The following is a 17,304-nucleotide window of genomic DNA, read 5'->3' on the forward strand; positions in this document are numbered from 1 at the left end:
CATAATATCAAACAGTATAGGCAACAGCAATTTCTTGCCCAAATGGCTAACAAACTCCATGAGAAGCCTCTTCGATGCCCATAATCCTCTTGAAGTAGATTGGTGCTGTGAGGAGCAGATGTGTCTCATTGTCTTAAACTCTTAAAACATTTTAATTGCCATATTCTGTAGTCTTTGAAAGATTTAAAGAATTCCTATCCATCTGAAATACATATCTGTACATCTAGAAAACCTGACTAACATGACTACAACTTCGACTATTATAGATAACTATTAACTTGTATTTCTTAATTATATATTACATTTTTAACTGAGCTGCACAAACACAATACCTTAATCAAGAGCAGAAATTCATATACACAGTATAACAAAATTGATCTTAAATTTGCATCAATAGACCAAGATTCATGCCAAAGCAAAATATTCATTTCTATAGCATATCACCATTTAAATGTAAACAAACATTTATACACAATGTTTAGGAAATTTGTCATAGTTCTCTCTAAACTGCTTTTTGCTTTTTGTGGGTAAAGTAATTTTGGGGGTATTCATGGCAAACTTTGGGGGGTCTTGATTCATCAAATCACACTATTCTGGGAGAAATCTACAGGTTCTCATCTTCTGTGGAAACAAAAGAACCTCTTTTCCAAAGTAACAAATCTTTAGACCCAAATTTTGAAGTCAAGATACCTTTAAAATATATATGTTTGAATCTTTAATAAATAAATAAATTAAAAAATTTATATATATATATATATATATATTTGTTTAGCTTATCAGCCCATACTATAAAATGTCTCTTTGCCCTTACCTCCTTCACAGTGAAATAATTTAAAGAAAACACAATAATATATATAATCTAGACTGTCTGTGTATATTCCATCTTTACATGACTTATTTTTCTTTATTCCCTTAATCTAGACTGGCTGTACTCTGTCTCTTTAAAGACTTTACCATTTTTTAAAAAAACATTTACTTCTTTTTAATAACTGTCTATATTCTTTATCTTTTCTCTCCCAAGCCTACATACATTTATCCAACACTGTGACCCAGTTAGAGGTCTTTTTTTATCTGAATCTGCCTTTATTCTGTATCTGTAATTATTTTCTGACCTGAAGTGCCTTTAAAAAAATGTTAAGTGGCGTGGCAAAGACCAATTCCATGGCACTGCTTGTTGGCTCCACCCCATTCAACATGACGTTTGCTGCTTCTGAGAGCCATTCTCTCTGCCCCAGACCCAGGGTTGGGTCGCAGAAGGTCTGTGTTGTTATTAAGTAAGTTGTGGCACTCTGCTTACAAACCCCATTTAAATGCTCCATAGCAGGACCTCCTGAAAGAGTCAGAGCCATTTGTGTTGGCGAACCAGGAAGCTGCCATTTTTAAAGAAGTCGTACAGTTTTTACTGTATCTCCCTTGCAAACAGAGCCTATCTGAAAAAAAAATGCTGTTACTAAGAAACTACGCTTGGCTCCCATTTTTATGGGTTTAGAAACATTTTTTTTAAAGCATTTTTAGACTTTACATGAAAATTCTTGGCCCATGCTGGCAAGTCATTTTATTGTCGGAGGCTGCTCGTTCGTTCCCTGACCACCCTGACTCAAAATAACCACACAGAAACTGTATTAATTAAATCACTGCTTGACATATTAGCTCTAGCTTCTTACTGGCTAGCTCTTACATTCTAAACTAACCCATCTCCATTAATCTGTGCATCATCACGAGGTTGTGGCCTACCATCAAGGATTCTGTGGGCTCCAGTGAAGGTATCTATCTCTGGCAGGGTACAGGGTTTCTGTCTGACTCTGCCTACTCTCTCCTCCCCTATCTGCTTGGAACTCTTGCCTTACCCTATTCTGCTAAGGCACTGGCTGAAACAGATTTATTCATTAACCAATAAAAGCAACACATAGACAGAAAGATTTCCCATACCAAAGGCTAGCCTGGACTTTCTAGTGATAATCAGTCTCAAAAATACAGCAACAATAAGAGGCAGAATAGGGGGAAATAACAATTAAACGGAACTGGGCATGGGAACAAAGGCCTAGAATAACAGCTGTGTAGGTGTCCTAAAGGTCATTCCCTGAACACGAAATGAGTTCAAGGGCAGACTGAGCATGTTAGTGATACCCTGTCTTAAAAAAATAAAACAAATCAAAAGATATGAGAGCATAGCACAGTGGTAGAGAACTTGATGCTATGTGTGAGGCCTGGGTTTCAGTATTTAGTAGTATATAGATAAAGAAAGGTGGGAAAGAGAGATGGGAAGAAAGGAGGGAAAAAGAGAAAAAGTAACTGAGAATAGTTTAGTATTCACATAGTTTGTGTCATTTTATCCTAAAGTATATGTTGGCATTTTGGACATAGTGGTCAGAGCAAACATTGGTTGACTTTTCTTCTTCTTCTATTCTTTCACTTAGTCATCTAATTTAGAAAAGATTTTGAGGCTATGCATGGTGTGCATGTGTATTCTCTGCACTTTTGAATTGGAGGCAGGAGAATCAGGATCTCAAGGTCAGGCTCATTCAGTTATTCAGTATAAGACCAAGTTGGGCTATATGAGCCTGGTCTTAAAATAGAGAGAGGAAAAAATACATTTTTTAAAAAAAAATTGTATATCATGATTCAAGATGCTAGATCTTAACTGCTATGTAACTGAACTGAAATATGACCTTGGGTGTCCTGGGGCAGCATGGGTCTTGTCACTGGGGAATCAGTACACTTTTCTGTGTTTTCTTCATCTTACTGATGGCAAGCTGTAAATTCTGACTTAGGGGCAGGGTGGGGAGATGATGGAGAAGAAAAGGACTTGCTCTTTGAGTCAGAATCAAAGCAAACAGGCGGATATTACAAAGTATCTACACAGCTGCTAGTGGGTGTGGGGGCTCCTTAGAGATGGTAACAGTGCAGGAATATCAGAGCAGAAATGCTTAGAGTTTTGGCTGATATCCAAAGAGAAGATAGAAAAAGAGGGAAGGAAAAGCTACACTTCGTGAGAACTCAGAAAAGTGATCAGATCTGCAAGTGAAGATCTGTAAGCAATTGCATTGAGGCTTCTGGGAGTATAAATAGATTATCTCATTAAGGGAATGATTAGCATGTTTTTAATTGTATCAGTTTCCCAAGGGTGGCCTCCTGGACAGAAGATTGACAGGTCCAGTTGGATTAGAATTGCCAGTAGTCTTGTTTAAGAAAGAAACACATTCTGCATCAAAGAGCTCTAACCCTTGGCACACTAAGGACAGAAGGAAATGATCTGTACACAGACATTTCCACCTCAAGGAAGCTGGAATGTGCTCTTTCTGGAAATGTAAAATTTATGTTCCTATATATTTTTCTATCCATACTTCCTACTCTTTATTCTCCATGGTGATCTAATAAACAAAATGTTCTATTTCTTGTAAACATAGAAAAATGACTCTTTAATATTTCTGCATGTAATTGCTCAAAAAAATTTTAAAAAAATACCTCAGTTCAAGAGGCACTTTGGTTCCTTAGAGCTTCTCCTATGTCCTTTAGGTCTCCAGTCTCCCTGGCTAAAACTCACCCTGGCTGAAAACTCACATTCCAATCTTGGGAGTCATGTTTCATGAACTAAGCTCTGATATCCATATCAGAGTAACACTGTGAGTTTTTAGATGGCTTCAAATATCATGTTTCACAATGCGTGGTGGCACATTCCTTTAATCTCAGCACTCAGGAGACAAAGGTAAGAGACTCTCCATGAGTTCAAGGCCAGCCAGACTGGCCTCCCTCACGTGACTATCTGCCTGACTCTGCTTCCTTATGTGCAGGCTTAAAAGACTGAACCACCATGCCTAGCTAAATTTATTATTTAATGTGTGAGTGAGTGTGTATGTGTGTGTGTGTGTGTGTACGTGTACCTGTGTGGGTGCCTGTGTAGGCCAGAAAAGGGCATTGGATCCCCTGGACCTGGAGTTACAGCCATCTCTCTGGCCTGCTTCTCTTTCTTAAAACTGGTGTTGCCAAGGAAACAGAAGTTAGGGTCTAGGGCTGAATATGATGGGGGAGGGGGACAGTACATCTTCCATGACTTTCAGACCTGCTAACACCTGCCTGTCTCTTAACAGTGATCCACTCCTTTGCAGTCTGAGGCACTGACATGTATCTCTCATAACATTATCACCATAAATTGGTATTTGTTTCACCAAAATGCTTGGCTTCCTTCCTCAAGCAACTTCTAATCTATCTGAGATCATATTAAGGTCTACTTATCTTTGTACTTCTTAAACAAACACAAAGCTTCTCTCACCATTGATGTTCTTTGGAGGGAGCATTGATCAACTGCTCAGAAAAATCTGTTTCTGGACAGCTTAGTATTTTTCTTTTTAACTTATTATTGATGAAGTGAATGTCAATAAAAAAAGGATCTCAAAAAAGTTACAAAATATTGTTTGATTAATACCAGTTGTTTAAGTAAACTTGGAGACTTTGGTTGGGTAAAATGAAACCTTGAATAAGAGATTAAAATTGAAAAGACTGATGTTAGTGGAAAGATAACAGCCTCTGTCAGCAGATTTTACCTAACTTGAATGACATGTTCTGCCATGAAAAAGGCTACGTGGCCTTTCAAAGAGAGAGAACAAGAGCATCATTTGCCAAATGCATTGGTGGAGAAATTAAGTGGAGATCTCTTTTGTACAAATTTTAGATGCTGTCATCTAACATTCTTGGTTCTCAGGTAGAGGTGTTGGGGTATATTCTGAGAATTTCCTTTAAGAGTCATAGGAATTAAGTTGAATGCAAAATTTGGAAGAAATGGCTACTCAATAGACTAAGCTAACAGAAGATAATTTTGGCTTTCAACCTGCAATCTTCATTTCTCCAATATTTGTGATTTACAAGGTCAAGCATTCTACAGCATGTTTTATTTCCCCAACACTCATGGTGCCCACAGTCGAGCATTCTGCAGAGTCTTCTTATCTTGAAGTAGGTTTGCACTTTGAAGCTTAGGTTTGCCTCAAACTACTCTACTCCCATATCAGCCACCCAAGCACTAAAATTAGAGGCATGTTCCACCATGCATGACCTTCAGGATCTTTTATGGAGATACGTCTTTTTCTTTAATTGCTTGTGGGCTGGGGATATAGCTCAGAGGAAGAGAGTATACTTGGTATAAACAAGGCCAGCATCAGAAATGTAGGTTGTCTTTTCTGGTTTTCTGGCAGAACTATGAAAAGAAAAAGGTCTCATGCTTGCTAGACAAGTGTACCACTGAACCAACAGCCCAATGATTTTTTAAAATGGAAAAAAATGTGCATATCATAGGAAGCATCTAGAAATGTTTATAGCAAACTCTTAACACTGATAAATTGTGATGCAGTAGGGTTATAGATGATTTTTAAACTGAGTTGTTTGGGTTTTTTGTTTGTGTGCTTCTTTGTTTGCAATCTATATAATTTCATGTTTCCAAAATGAACACGAATTATTTCTATAATAAAATACATTACTAAGGTGCCACTGGAGCACAACGTAGCTTAGTGCTAAGAATTTGCCTAGGCCAAGTCTACCAAAACAGTCTTTTTGGTTGACGTTTTATCCATCACAGCCTCTATCAATTAAAGGCCATTTATGGCTCTTGCCTTTTAGAAGAAAGGATGAAAAGGTCTCTTTGGTCATCTCACAACCCTGCACCACAACTGCTCTCTCTTCTTTCTTAGCAGCTGTTGATTCTGTGCTTATCTTCCATACTCACTAGCGGGAGGTAGGGATTCTGTTTTATTTCTTCTCTCATCTGGAAGTAGCACACGACCTAGAACATGAGACAATGCCCAAAGAGATCAATGGGACCCACGAATCTTTGCAGTCTCCTACACCTTTCTTCTCAAGCAGTGAGTTTGCTCTCGGGCTCTGCCAGGGCTGAGCCAGCCTCCGTTGCCCTTTATCCCCTACTGCTAAGAGCAGTAGCCACTCAGTGTGAAAAATCAAAACAAACACTTTACCATTTCCACAATGGAGGGAAGGTAGTGAAGCCCAAACAATGCTTAGTTACCAAAAGCCACGCCAGGTGGCTAATCGAAAGGGTATTGATTTTAGCTAGTAAATAGCCCTTAATATAGTTGGAGCCTGGGTTGAATATGCAGTCTGGTAATTAGCTAATAAAGCGTACAGGGGCTGGAGAAGCCTGGCCCAGCAGGAAGAGCTGCAGCCTGTCACCCGGGAAGCTTGCCTTGGTCAGATACCTCCTCACACCTGACTACTCGGTTATCTTCAGGAAAAGCTGTAAACTTCTCGCAGGACATGAGATAGAACTAAAAGCAGTTGTAAATGTTCTGCAAATACGGCGGGTGCTAGGAATGCTTCCTGAAGACAGATGTTGCAGTTTAATAATCCTAAGTGGTGGGGTTTAATAACTATTTTAGATCGTTAGGATAACGTTTAGTGCTCTAGGGTAATTATTAAACAATTCTTAGTTTGCTAAATCACCCTATATTCAGGTAAATCCATAGCCTGATTAGTTCTAACATTATCCCCCAATAGCCCAACAACTGGCAGGTGGGGGAATATATGAATTAGCTGGAAATCACTTAAGAGAAGGAAATGGGTTATGGTTCGGAGGTTCTAAACCAAAACTACCAAATTGGAAGTCCGGGGAATAGCTCTTGGTGTGGTGGCAAAGACCTTTAATCCTAGCTCTTGGGAGGAAGAGGCAGGCAAATCACTCAGAGTTCAAGTCTGAGACATTCTACAAAGCCAATTTCAGGACAGCCAGGACTACATAAAAAGATCCTGGACCCTGATTCATAAGAACTAACAAAAAGAACAGCTTTAGCACCTAAATGCATATATTGGGCCAACACAGAGGTATTACTGTTGACTTTCTTTCCTTTCATATTTGCTTGGTCATTTTTTTTTTTTTTTTGAGATAGGGCTTCTCTGTGTAGCCCTGGCTGCCCTAGATCTAGCTCTGTAGAACAGGCTGACCTCAAACTCACAGAGATAAGCCTGTCTCTGCCTGCTAGGATTTGCCACCATGTCTGGCTGGTAATATTTTCTTAAAGTGAAAAGGAGAAAAAAAAAGAAAGAGGAAACTAAATACCATTTGCTATATATTAGCAATATTGTTATTACACTGAACAATTCTAAATTTTAGGGTCAGGAGAGATTGCTTAGCAGTTTAGAGCATTTGCTGTTCTTCCAGAGAACTTGATTTCCTGTACCTACAGATGTCAGCTTTGAATCTCTTGCAACCCCAGCTCCAGGGGATGTGCTGTGTTCCTCTAGCCACCTTATACTTGCCCTCACATGCACAGCTCCCATACACACATATACTTAATAAGAAAAGATTAATTATAGTCCTCCAAATACTGTTTTATTCAGCCAATAGTCAAATTTCCTATATTAGTTCATTTTCCCATTATTATAACAAAACAACAGTGGCAGGCTACCTTTATAAAGGAAAGAGGTTTGTTTGGGTGTTTCAGACTCAAACTCATGGCACAGACTTTGGGGAGGGCCTTTCCTTTAACTATGTCACCTCTTGCAGATCTGGAGATGGGGCCGAAAGTAAAGGCAAGGGCCCCATATGGAAACAGCAAGTCAGACAGACTAGGAGGCATGGGGTTAGTCTTTCATACAATCTCTTTCTGTAGATCTAACTAGAGCCCCACGGGAAGCACTGTAAGGCTAGAAGGTATGTACCCAACTTGTTGGGACTAATGAGTCCTGGCCTTCAGCTGCTCTTCCCTGCTAGAACCTTCTAATTGAAGGTACTAGAAGCTGTGCCTAGCTTAGAGGATCAGAGGATGGGATTTTCACCTGTTGGCCATTGACTGCAGTTTATTTAAGCCTCCATGGTGCTATTAAAGGGAGGCTTTTGGTACCAGTGTTGGAAGGTCTGCATGTCAGTCTGTCTCTTCATGTGTATTCCCAACCTCCAGCCCCTTGCCCGAAGCAAGCGAACTGGGTTCTAGCGCATAAGGCGCAGAAGGGGCCGCAGTGCCAGGCACCAACTGACCTAAGTAAGACACTCGCAGGAGGTCCCCACATTATATGATTCTACTTCTTCCCAGTCCTACAACCCTGATGACCAAATACCCATAGACCTTTAGAGCAAAACAGCACCCAAAAAAGCATCTCCTAAATACTTTTTGTAATAATCTGTCCTGTCCTTTTAAGAGACAAGCAACACCCACTCCCTCCCCCATCCACCAAGGCAAGCAGATCTTCAGTTTCCAGCCTGAGTCCTTTCCCTTTCTGTCTCTCTCTCTCTCTTGAAGAGGCAGTGTCTGTCTCTCCCTTCTCCCCACTTCTCCCCTTCACCCCCTGTTTCTCTCTCTCTCTATTTCTCTGCATCTCTCTCTGCTCTTCCCCCTTCTCCCTTTCCCCTCCATAACCTACTAAATAAATATCCAACCTCACTCTGCATGGCATGCCTATCCATGTCTCTGTCTCCCACCTGCTGCATAGCTCCCTGCCCAAGACCAGCCACCTTCGGAGAGCTGAGTTGAGGTCTCATGGCCCACTGCCACCACTTGAGGATCTGCAGCATTTTATTTAAACCATTACATCTTTTCCATCCATGGGGCTGCCGGGCGGTGGTGGCGCTCGCCTTTAATCCCAGCACTCGGGAGGCAGAGGCAGGCGGATCTCTGTGAGTTCGAGACCAGCCTGGTCTACAAGAGCTAGTTCCAGGACAGGCTCCAAAACCACAGAGAAACCCTGTCTCAAAAAACCAAAATAAATAAATAAATAAATAAATAAACCATCCATGGGGCTGGAATAAAGCCATTTTATCATGTCGTGTAAATTTCTCTTATTTAGGCCAGCTCTCCACTACCCTTTGCTTTATCCCCTTTTGTGTTGCTGTCTTGTCAAAGGGAAGGTGTCAGTTGTCTCAATGATTCAAATCTAAAGCCTTAATTAATTCATGTCAAATCTTAGAGGAAAAACAATTCTACTGTTTGCTCTTATGAAACAGAAACTCATACAGCTCAGCCTGGCTTCAAACTTTCTGTGTAGCCTTGAGTTCCTGATGCTCCTGACTCTGCTTCACCAGTGCTAAGGTGAGATCCTTGAGAAATCACACCTAGCTAAGGCAAATACAATTTAGAGGTGATTCAGGGGACTTCAGATCTATTTAGGGAGGAGCGTAATATCTGGTTGCCTTAGCTGGTTACACCAAGTTTGATTGTAGGCAAAGGTAGTTTGAAACAGCTTTTTCCTGCTCTCCCCAATCTCTATCCCTCCTCATTTTCTTTATACTTGTCTGATATACTCCAATTACCTTGACTGGGAGACATATTTGGACCTTGACCTAAATGTTTCACGTGTTAAAGTGGCTGTGGAACGAAAGTATATATATATATATATATATATATATATATATATATATATATATATATATCCTGTGTGCCTGGTACATAGTGTGCCCAGTGATGGCCCACTGAATGATTAAAGTTAGAAATGCCTAAAAGGAAGTAGTGTGTGGAGTATTTCAGATGCTCCAGTTCCTGAACCGCAGTGGCTTGGGGAAGCTTGTATCCTTATCAGAGTAGAGCAGACGACGTGGCTCTTGCAGTGGGGATCTTATTTGAAGTGAAGAGAAATGTATAGCTCAAGTGGGGAAATCAGAACAAGAGGGAAGAAGGCGGTTAAAATTCTGCAGAAGTCAGGGCTTTTGTTAGCTGACTTTTTATTATTTGAAGAACCCTGAAGCAGACTGGGATTTTCAGAAGCGGGTTTTGAAACAGGGCATGACTTTCATGTTTGTGCGAGGAAGTGGAAGAAGAGGCAAGGAAGCAAATTAGAGGTGGAACCCCAGCAGAGCCTCAGCTAACCTCTGAGGGAAGTGACCGCGGCAAACTCACTCAGTAGGAGTTTATCTTTCTCAGATTTAACTTCTCCTCTATCCTCAGTCACAAGACCCAACCCAGCAAAGGAATGTGTTAGCTCTCTGACCTGGGCAGATTTGGAAGGGATTGAATGCCCAAGGCCATTAGGCGAAGATGCAACTTTGGGTGGTGCAGTGTGATGGTTAGTCTTGATTGTCAGCTGAATCTGCAGGGAGAGATACCTGGAGGAGAAAACACGCTGTTGGTTGGGCTTCTGAGGCTGCTTCCTCAGTGTGTTGACACACAGGAGAGCGATGAAGGTGGGAAAGAGCCTTTCTGAATATGGGCTGGTGGACTGCTTGGACTAAACATGGAGAAAAGAGAAGCAGTTGGTTCATGCTGTTATAATTCTGCTGGCCTGGCCTGTCACCTGGGTACCGTGTCTAAGAGGTAAAGTGGGCCCACCTCCAATTGCCTCCTTCCTGTCAAAGCAATCTGATCTTGTGCCTTTTCTTTTCCTCTTTCTCTTTCTTGTTAAGAGGCAGCCTCTGCTTCTCCCTTTCCCCTCTTTCTCTTTCCTCTGTATCTCTCTGCCCCCCACCGCTTACCCTTATACCCTTCCCAATACCCACTAAATAAACTTTATACCCAATAGTTCCAGGACAGGCTCCAAAACCACAGAGAAACCCTGTCTCAAAAAAAAAAAAAAAAAAAAAGAAACAAAAAAAACAAACAAACAAACAAAAAAAAACTTTATACCCAAGCTCTCGCGACATGGTGTATCTGTCTCCCACCTGCTGTGGACTTCTATCCTCAGTGGGACCTGCCAGGGTCACCATGCCATAAATCATAACACATGCAACCTCTGTTCTTGAGTCCGAGCATCCACAGCTGCTGTTACTGTCAGTATACATCAGACTGTAGCTTTATCAACTTTACAACATGATCCCCCAGCCCAAGTTATTCTAGCGACTCTCTAGTGTACCAGGCCTTTTCTTTTAGGTCACCAACCAGCTAAGTCTTTGCTTTCACTTTTCGTTAATCTGAAGACGACGTTTTTCACATGACAGAGTAGAAACAGCCAGGCATTGGTGGCATAATCTGTAGTTTCATAATCCAAAAGACTGAAGAAGGAAGATGACTGTAAATTTAAGGATAGCCTATGCTACAGAGGGAGCTTATATAAAAATATTATGCCTATAGGGAACATAGTGATGGACAAAGACTGTCATGTGATGAATACACACACATAGATGGTTGTTATTTGGCCTCAAATACACATGACATTTGTGCTTTGCAAGACATTTGATGGGAAGATCGTCATATGAAGCAAAATAAGCCAGACTCAAAAGACAAAAAAATTTCATGTTCCTTCTCTCATGTAGTATCTAAACAAAACAAACACACACACCACAACAACAACAAAAAAGTAGAAGAGACTGGAATTCAGTCCCCAGTACAATATCCAAACAACCAAACCAAACAACCATCCATTAAACTGCAGCTTCTCCTTAAGGGTGTTACAGGGTGCTCTTCTGTCTTATACTTCCTACAAAGTTCTATGAAACATTAGTGTCTGGAGGTGGGGGGGGGCACTCAGGAGGCACAGGCAGGTGGATCTCTAAGTTTGAGGTCAGCCTAGTCTAAAGAGAGTTCCCTGACAGCGAGGGCTGCACAGAGAAATCCTATCTCAAAACACTATGGAAGAGTCAGAGAGAGACAGAGACAGAGAGAATCTTATTACAAAGCATAGCCCCAGCCATTTTGAAATTCACTATGTAAATCATGCTGGCCTTGAACTAACAGAGAGCTCCCTACCTCTGCCTCTGAAACAGTCTAATCTTTAAGTTAATCATGTAAAGACATCATTCTTGCTTGTTTGTAATCTATTTTTGCTCTTCAAATTAGTTAATTAATCACGTTGCTTTTGTGTGCAGTTCTGGGGACGAGGCCCAGGTCCTTACTTTTGCTATGCAAACAATCCACCATTGAGTGAATACTCCCAGTCCTCTTCATCTTCACAGTCTGTGATCAAGTTTATGTTAAGCTTTGATCTGCTGCGTTTTAAATGACCTCAGGTGACATAAAGTCTTCCTACACAGAACTGAAGGAATCTCCAATTCCCAGGGCAACTTGTCCTAGGCTCAGTTACCCACTTCATGCAGATGACAACGGACTGCCCTGAGCCCAGTTCTCCACTTCAGCTAATGCTTTCACCCTGCTCTCTGCATGAATTTCCTGGGATATTTCTGCTTACTCGCCAGCTTCCTGGAGCTATTGAAGTAGAAGGCTGTGTTCCAGAGAAAACACGATTTGGGTTAGCTCATCAGCATTTGCAAAGGCTTGTTGTCAGTGCTTTCCTGAGACCTAGAAACAGGGCTTGAGCCTGTGCACGAAGGGAGAACTCATTTGTCTTCCCTCCCAAGGCCTCCAAATCGAGGCAAGTTTCTTGCTGCCACGTTATATTGATGCTTTAAACTTTTATTTTAAGAACACTTTCCCAGATTCCTATAAAATGGGCATAAAACCACAAGTGCCCATCTTAAAATATATTTAGTATTTTATTTCATCTTTTCAAGGATCGTATATTTTCATTTGATTCCTGATCTTACCTCCTTGTGAATTGATAGGGGGAGATTTGCTGTTGGATATTTTAGACATCTAAAACTCCGCTGTTAAGAATCCATGTGACAAGTAGGTGGGGACTTACTAGCTGAGTTCTTTGAATCTTAAGGTCTCAAAGAGATTGGCCCCATCCGCGGAAGGATGAAGCATTTCCCTGTATAATGCTGTTAATCTTTCAGTGATGCTGTGTCTTTTTTTGTATTTGGACGCAGTAAGCCTGCCTTTGTTTAGTTTTTAGTTAGCTTCTTGGTGTTGTCCACTCCTACACATAACAGGTGAGATTATTAGGGTATATGGATTAAAATCCACTAAACAATGTGTGGAAGTGAGATGTGAATATACAGAGCCCTAGGATAGAGGGTCTAGACAGGATGCTCAACCTAGAGTCCGAATGAGGGTTAGGGAGATAGATCAGGCCAGATAGGTCCTTGCTACATAGCTGGACACTTGAGTTGGTCCCCCAGAACCCACAGAAAGGTGAAAGGACAAGGTGCTAATAAAGTTGTCCTCTGACATCAGATACATAATATGGTATACACACCCCATCATACACACACACACACACACACACACACACACACACACACACTACCACCACCATCACTATGAACAACAACAACAATAAAAAAAGTATTAGAATGACTGTAGTTTAGTACTCTTCCCAAGTCCTCAAAGCACACATCCAATGGCTTTTCTGGTGTTTTACATATATTATCACATTCAGTCCTGTTTTGGCTGTTTGGTCCTTGGGTTGGGGTGGCATGTTTACCTATAGTTTACTCATTTGTCACAAATGAACCAAACAAAACCAAAAAGAACCACCAAGTTAACCTAAGATTTAAAGAGTATTTGCTGGGCGTGGTGGTGCCCCCATTTTCATTCCAGGATTGAGGAGTCCGAAGTAGGCATATCTTTGTGAGTTCAAAAACCAGCTTGGCCTTCAGAGTAAACACTAGACCAACCTGTCTCAGAAAACAAAACAAAAGAAAGGAAAAAATTACCTGCAAGGCTAGGGCTAGAGCTCACTGACAAAGCACTTGCTTCATAAGCATAATGTTCCAGGTTTTATCCTCAACACTGTCAATAATAATAATAACTATTATTATTAAAATTATAGCAATGATAACAAATAAACAAATATAAAAATTATGTATGTTTCACTAAAGAGTAGTGTCTGGTATAGAGTAAACAGCACATGACTGGTTCCTATTAACATCTGTCACTGATGAGGACACCATATACAGAAGCAGACCATGGGTGAAGATGTACCGGAGGCTCATACGGTGTTCTAATACTACCCAGTTTCTCCCTTTCACTCTTATTTCTGTTCAGCTAATAATACAGTTTCAAGGAAGTTATTTAAGTTTACTTCTGCACCTTAGTAAAACAGAAGTTGGGAGGCCGATGCCATCTGTGGTTCTTTCTACTTCTAATATTTAATAAATTTTATTGTGGGCGTTGATGAACAGTGAACATGCTTGGTAAGGGGGAAAAATCTGTTTCTCTGAAAATGAACAAGATCTAATGTAGCCATATACAGCCATGCTGTGGGTGTCCTAAATGCAGGTCCCCAAACTGTAACAAAGCAGCAAACAAACATACAAGTGCATGAAAGAAACATCTGGAAAGCTGAGGGAAAACCTGAGTAAGTCCCTATGGGTTTGTTTACTTTTTAGTTAAATTAAAAAAAAATAATCACTGTTTTTGGAGGCCCACATGCTGGGCTCTGAAGGAAGCCTTTGTCTGGGGTAGGAGCAGGAACTGCAAATAGGCTTTTGTGACATTCACTAGCTTTTCACTTGCCTGTGACAGGATCTGGTGGATGTCTGGAAGTGTTAGTCACTGCTCTCCTTACTGTGGCGAAATATTTGACAACAGTAACTTCAGGAAGGAAGGGTGTTTTTGTGGCCCACAGGTTGAGGCGAGCCCATCATGGAGGGTAGTGGGGAGGCATGGATGGGGGAGCAGCTCTAGCTGTGACTCCAGGAGCTGGGGCCACTGTGCAGGCAGGAAGCTCAGGGAGCAATGCTGGTGCTCAGCATGCTAAGCCCATCGGCAGATGCTGCTGCTGGACGATAGCCCTGGCTCTCTCTTATTTTGACTTTTTAAAATTGAGACAGAGTCTGGCTCAGCCTTTCAGATGGGCCTTTTATTCTCTTTGGAGTTCAGGCAGGTCCTGAACTAGTGTTCTTCCTGCTGCAGCCTTCCAAGTAGCTGGAACTACAGGCTTATGCCTGTTTTCTTAGGAGTACAAGCAAAGTTAGGTGGCACCAAAGTTGTTTGACACCGGCAATCTGTAAGTCAGAAAACGCAGCTGCTTTCCAAATGCTTAGTCATGCTTATGATGGCAAGTAGTCCTTCAGACTTTTATAGCCCCAAGATAATGTTCTTCAGGACTGCCTTTGCTCCAACAACAGCTTCACATTTTTCAATTTGGTAAGGATCCAGACCTCTTTCCCAACACCCACTTTGTTCCCCATCCCTAAACTCACTTTTTTGGTTTGAATTCCATGATCAAAAGTAGCAGCAGCAAGCATCTGATGTTAAAAGAAAAGTACTCTTCTTCTTATTATTATTACTTTTAGGTATGTATAATTGTGTGTGTCTGTATGTGGGTATATACACATGGATATAGATCCTCAGAGGCCAGAGATGTTGAATTTCTTGGAGCTGGAGTCACAGAGGGTTGTGAGCTGCCATCTGGGTGCTGGAAATTGAGCGATGGTCCTCTGGAAAAAGTAAATTAATAGATTTTCTATACCTTGATAGTAGGTTTCTCTTGTGACACAGAAAGCCATTTCAGGCTGAATTGAAAAAAGTAAAAGAACAGGTTTAGTTTGAGCCAAACAACTCCCGAGTGAATTCTCCAGCCCCAGGGGCTGAGGCAGGAGAAGTCACTGCCTGAACTAAAGCAAGGAGCCTCAATACCCTGTAGGTGAGGGGTGATGATGTCATGTCCTCCACAAGCTGGGTTTGTGCCCAAGTATGACATGCTTTAGGCAAGGACTGGGCCATGGGCAACTTCAGGGGAGGAGCCACTGCAGCCACTAAGAATACAGAACTGGGCTTTTTGGAAGCTTTGCTGGTACCCTCAGAGAGGGCGGGGCTTGAAGGGAGAAATGGGGCTTTCTGGGTCAAGAAGGAGTGAGTTGGAGATTTCCAGCCAAACACAAATATTCTTAACTACGGAGCCATCTCTCGAGCCACTTTTTTATTTTTTTTTAAAAAAACTTAAAATAAAAATGTTATTTGTAAGTTTATTGTAAAAAATTAATTTCAAAGGGCAATTCCTAAACCAACAAGTGTCCTCTCATTCCCTATGCAGTTTCTATCTTTATGACAAGAACTTGCTGAGGCCTTTGGAAAGCTGTGCTCCTCTTAGATATTCCGATCCCCAAGCCAATTCTTCCCGTGGAGTGTTTTTTTTTTTTTTTTCACAATAAAAGCAAGACATCTGGGCAGAGACAGGAATGTTGAACAAATGCCCAATCTGTCATTTACAAACAGCAGCCTTAAAATGGCTTTAAAGCATTACATGTTAGACGGAGAAGGGAAAGATGCCTTTATATTATATAAGGTATTCCTCCCAAAAATATTTGATGGAGCCGGGTGTGGTGGCATATGCCTTTAACCTCACACTCAGAGGGCAGAGGCAGTAAGCTCTCTGTGAGTTGGAGATCTACCTGGACCATGCAGTGAGTTCCAGGACAGCCAGAACTGTAGAGAGACCCAGTCTCAAAAATAAATAAACAAGAATACTCTTTGATTTTATGAGTTTCTGTGAGATTTTAAAGTTATCTTAAACCTGTACATTTAAAAATTATCTGGCATGGCATTTGCTTTGAAAATTATAGCGCCCCTCTCCCCTCCTCCGCACTCCCCCCCCCCCCCAGCTATTCCTCACTGTAGCTCTGGCTGTCCAGGAACTTGCTATGCTGGTCTTGAACTCATAGCTTTCCTCTGTCTCTATCTGCAGACAGAACAAAGCTGTTCAGTTTTGTTTTTGAACATGCTCTAAGTTAGTTGGGGCCTGAACAATCATTTTCATTCATGGAAATATCTGCCGCGGAACATTTTCCTCTTGGATTTTACTCCTTTTATTCAAAGCACTGGTTGAGATGAGATGTGATACACACACACACACACACACACACACACACACACACACACTCACGAAGAATGCTGAAATGCTTTGGTTTTGACAACAGAATGTGGGCTGTTCAGGATTGCTTCCTGGCTCGCGGCTCTCACCCACACACCTTTTCCCTTTGGGCTCTTGGAATCCAACTGGATACTTACTATGCTGATCTTTATCATTTTGAGGCCAGTGTTTGTCAAGTGCAATGCTACCCAGTGCTTCTGACTTTTTTCTACAGCCTCTCTCATTCAGGCCCAGGGTCTGAAGGGAGCTCAGTTTGAGGTTTCCTGAGAGCAAAAGCGGGGGGGGGGGGGGGGGGGGGGGGGGGGGGGGGGGGGGGGGAGGGGTGGGGAGTGGGGGGGGTGGTAGTTAACAAGGAGGCGAGGAAGAGGACTTAGTAGGGCCTGGAACAAACTGTTCACGCAAGCATACATTTAAAATCAACAAACATTTAAATAGCTATTATAGGCCTCAGAGTACAAAAGTGAATGTTGGGGCGTTTCCCATATCCAGGAACTGAACTCTTCTAGGTGAATTGGTGGGAAGAAAAGCCAGTATGGGAGGGACCTGATTTCAACCTAGTTCTTTGTGAGAAATCCATTGAACTTCTAAGTAACTGTTTGGGATCTGAAAAACAAAACAAACCCCCACCCCAAGCCAAAGTCATTGGTTTACTTAGAGGATTCTCACACCAGAATAATCTAGGACTGAGCTACTGAATGCTGGCTGGCTCTCAACCACTAGGGTGAA

The 17,304-nt window shown here is 41.6% G+C and overlaps 1 protein-coding gene across 1 annotated transcript in view; it reads left to right on the forward strand.

The window, feature by feature from the left end:
- The window catches only part of Gpd2 (glycerol-3-phosphate dehydrogenase 2), a 176,273-nt gene that overhangs the window by 19,260 nt on the left and 139,709 nt on the right, over window positions 1-17,304 (forward strand). The window lies entirely within an intron of this gene.

This window comes from Microtus oregoni, unplaced genomic scaffold, assembly GCF_018167655.1.
Source record: "Microtus oregoni isolate MIOR12 unplaced genomic scaffold, Mior012 000037F_ref0000500, whole genome shotgun sequence".
Lineage (NCBI taxonomy): Eukaryota > Metazoa > Chordata > Mammalia > Rodentia > Cricetidae > Microtus > Microtus oregoni.